The 3,731-nt window shown below is 33.6% G+C and overlaps 2 non-coding genes across 2 annotated transcripts; both read right to left on the bottom strand.

Moving 5' to 3' along the window:
• Positions 1–2,922: 2,922 nt before the first annotated feature.
• Positions 2,923–2,995, bottom strand: TRNAR-UCG (transfer RNA arginine (anticodon UCG)). Its single transcript has one exon. It is a non-coding gene; the product is annotated as a tRNA-Arg (tRNA).
• A 231-nt stretch (positions 2,996–3,226) lies between these two features.
• TRNAS-CGA (transfer RNA serine (anticodon CGA)) lies at positions 3,227–3,308 on the bottom strand. Its single transcript has one exon. It is a non-coding gene; the product is annotated as a tRNA-Ser (tRNA).
• Positions 3,309–3,731: the final 423 nt, after the last annotated feature.

Genomic DNA, 3,731 nt, shown 5'->3' on the forward strand with positions numbered 1-3,731 from the left:
TATATAAACACCAAATTTACCAGCCCCACAACACATTACATCACACATCAACAACAATGCTGTTGTAGTAGTAATTATAACTGTTGTTGTTTTATATAAACACTAATATTTGCCAGCCCAACAACACTTTACATCACACATCAACAACAATGTTGTTGTAGTAGTAGTTGTTGTTGTTTCATATGAACACCAAATTTGCTAGCTCCACAACATTTTACATCACATATCAACAGCAATGTTGTGGTAGTAGTATTTGTTGTTGTTTTGTTTTATATAAACACCAAATTTACCAGCCCCACAACACTTTACATCACACTACAACCGTATTGTTGTTGTAGTAGTTGTTTTGTAGTTGTTGTCTAGTTTGGATAATTGACCAACACTTAAAACTAGGATACCAAATAAAACATAAAAATGGATGTAAAGTAGACTTAGATATTATAACAGTGGAAATATTGTCGTCAATTTAATTGCTAACATAGACATTATTTTTTTTATCAAGCTACAAGTTACAAGTACAAGATAATTGAGTGGAAAATCCAAGTAATATATAAACGAGAAGCTAAACCGTAAAGGAGACGCATATCGGTTTAGCGGTTAGCTAGATCTAACATCCCTATCCCCGCAACAATGTAAATTTCCATTGAAGTACATAAGATGTTTAACAAAGCAAAGAAGTTATTTTGCAAAATTTTAGATGACCCAAATTAGGGACTAGTGTATTGATTAGTTTTAATAACATTTTTGTTGTCCATTATAAAGTAGCTCAGTAGTATTAATCTGATAATCTCAAGAACTGAATAGAACAGTACACTTTTACACAGTAATAAAAAAGATAATACATAAACAACATAGAATCAACGTTTAGCGGTTGTGCAAGCCCCTAGTCTTCAGTTTACAATTTGCACATAGGGTTGTAAAACCTGTTGTAAAGACTTTTGGGAGATTTTAATTTATAACGGATGGTGACCTGTCTAAAGATTCCTTGAAATGGATAATTTAATTGGTTCAGTGGTGAGGGAAATATAAAATACTTTATAATTACCAACTGCTGCGCCCCTATCATTTAGGGGCTCTTTATTTGAAAAGTTATGGAAGAGCAGAAAGCCTAAAACCATACCCAAACTTATTTATAAAAAACAGCCCAAAACCTTCTCATGACCTATAAGAAGCTTCACTCTAAAGTAGAATCATATCAGTTCAGCGGTTTAGCGAGATCCTTTAATACACATACATAAAAAAACCACAGAGACGGTTGAACGTACGGATAACCTTAATTATAAAGAAGATGTGCAACGAGAAATTATAATTATGTATAGAACATTTTAGCTTACTATTGGTCATCACTTTTTAACACTTCACACCCGTTAGACGATTTCTTTCATAGAAATATTTATTCCACGTACCTAGAATTCTCAACATTCCATGAAACAGCGCATAGTAATCACTAAAAAATTACGTCATATAATACAAATGACCAATAATAGCCAGTATACAATTTACCATTGGTCAATTACAATTTATAATGGCTTATCATTGGTCAAGTGAATTGTATGACGTCATTTTTATTGGACATTAAACGCTATTTCCCATTTTATGTAAGTATAACGTTTGAGTGAAACTAACCAATTATAGAAAGACTGAAATAGGTCAATTAAACATTTATAGATTATCCCAACGTTTGTTGATTTATTTTTGGTTATTTTCATGTATATGCACTCTTTTCTAGAGTATAACACTAGAGGGGGAAGGGGTTAAATAACTGTATATCCCCATCCCAAGGACCTTGTGCTGACTCTAAATTGGGTCTTTGAAAATAAGCCAATAGTGTCGGGATTATTAACACAGCCAACTAGCAGAAAACAATTTGCTAGCAGACAAAAAGGGTCCTTGGAAAAGGGAGGCAGGTAGTTTTTTGTATATATATCTATACTATAGAACTCTTGTAATGATATTAATTTCTGTGAAAACAAATAAATTTTATTGGTAATTTGCCAACAATAGCGATAATTTAAAAATTAATGGCAAATTTGATTTTTAACGCCTTATATGATTTTAATTCGATGCAAATTTAACATTAAACTCTTAAAAGGCAAAACAAGAATGATTTAGTCCATAGGACAAAGTTTTAGAAAGACATAAACAAAGAATTTTGTAGGAAGGGTGAGGATATTAGACTGTAAATTATAATGGAACCCAGTGTTTTACAATCACGCTATATAATTCGTTGGTACTTTTTATTGGCTTTTGATTGGTTGTTTTCAAGCATTCAGTGTCCAAACTTTTAAACCAATAATCTGCAGAATATTTAAATTTGTTTATCTCCATTTTGAATGTATGTCAATTTATCGCCCATTGTCTTATCCCTTAAGATCATTGGAATTATGCAAAAGACAGAAGAATTAACAGAGAACAGGGGCGTCCAAGGTTTTTTTTTTGGGGGGGGGGGTACGATTTTTAAGGGGGTGGTAATTCGTTTTTGGGAAGGGTAAAATGGCGCGCGAAGCGCGTTGCAATTTTTTGTTACCCCCTCAAAATATTTACCCCGGGGGTAAAATTTGCATGGGGGGGTAATTACCCCCCCTGAAATCTGTTGGCAGGGGTAAATTTTGTTTACCCCCCCAAAATTTTACCCCGGGGGTAAATTTTGGGGGGGAATTTAAAATTTAATAAATATTTAGTATAAAAAATACGCGTGAAGCGCGCAATAATTTTTTTTGTTAGAGATTTTTTGTTTTTTTTAGGGGGGGGGGGTTTACCCCCCTAAAATTGTTTGGGGGGGAAATCGCCATTCTACCCCCCCCCCCTTGGACGTCTATGACAGAGAAGGTAACTTCTTTACCAAAAAATGTCTCATATTTTTAGAAAACTTATGAAATTTAAGTAATATACAAAATATATAAAACATATTCCCTTTCATTTCGAGCGTGACAGGACTCGAACCTGCGATCCCCAGATCCGAAGTCTGGTGCCTTATCCATTAGGCCACACGCTCCTATTACATATTAATCTATTAAAAAAGCAAGTTAAACAAGTAATGCAATCACATGAAAAAATATCGTAACCTCGGGACACACCTTTGAATCTTTAAAAAATAACCTTATTATCATTTATTTGTAAAAAAAAAAAAAAAAAATTTGGGGTGGGGGGGTTAAACCTTCTCTACCCCCACACCTTAAGTCCCTGCTTGCAGCTTCTATAAAAAGTACTTTTTTAAAATAATTCTCTCAGCCGGCAGGATTCGAATCTGCGCGGGGAGACCCCATCTGATTTCGAGTCAGACGCCTTAACCACTCGGCCACGACTGCTTGTTAAAAAAAAACACTTTTTCTCTGTATTTTTTAAAAGGGAAGCAATTAATTGTTAAAGTGAGACTTTTCTCTTATTAGGGTCTTATTAAGTTTTAAATCTACTAGATTTTTTGTTCTTTTGTCCTTCCTTCCATTATAGAGCTTCGCTTTTATGGATGTTGTCATTCTTGTTTTAGACCAATTAACAGTTAGGGAGTTGAATCCATTTTTATAGAAGCAGAACTATAATCTATGATGAAAATTGACCTTAAAAATCAAATTTAATTTTTTTCTCAAAATTACCTGAAAAGGCCCTGCCACCAACTCTGGTCATTTTTGAAAAAAATATTGATTATATTTTAGAGCTCTCAACCGATTTGGAAAGTACGGACAATTCTTAGTCAAAAATGTTTTTACAGATTAGTTCTTGGTCTTACCAAT

Source organism: Acartia tonsa, chromosome 13, assembly GCF_053477335.1.
Source record: "Acartia tonsa isolate MP-2025a chromosome 13, ASM5347733v1, whole genome shotgun sequence".
Classification (NCBI taxonomy): domain Eukaryota; kingdom Metazoa; phylum Arthropoda; class Copepoda; order Calanoida; family Acartiidae; genus Acartia; species Acartia tonsa.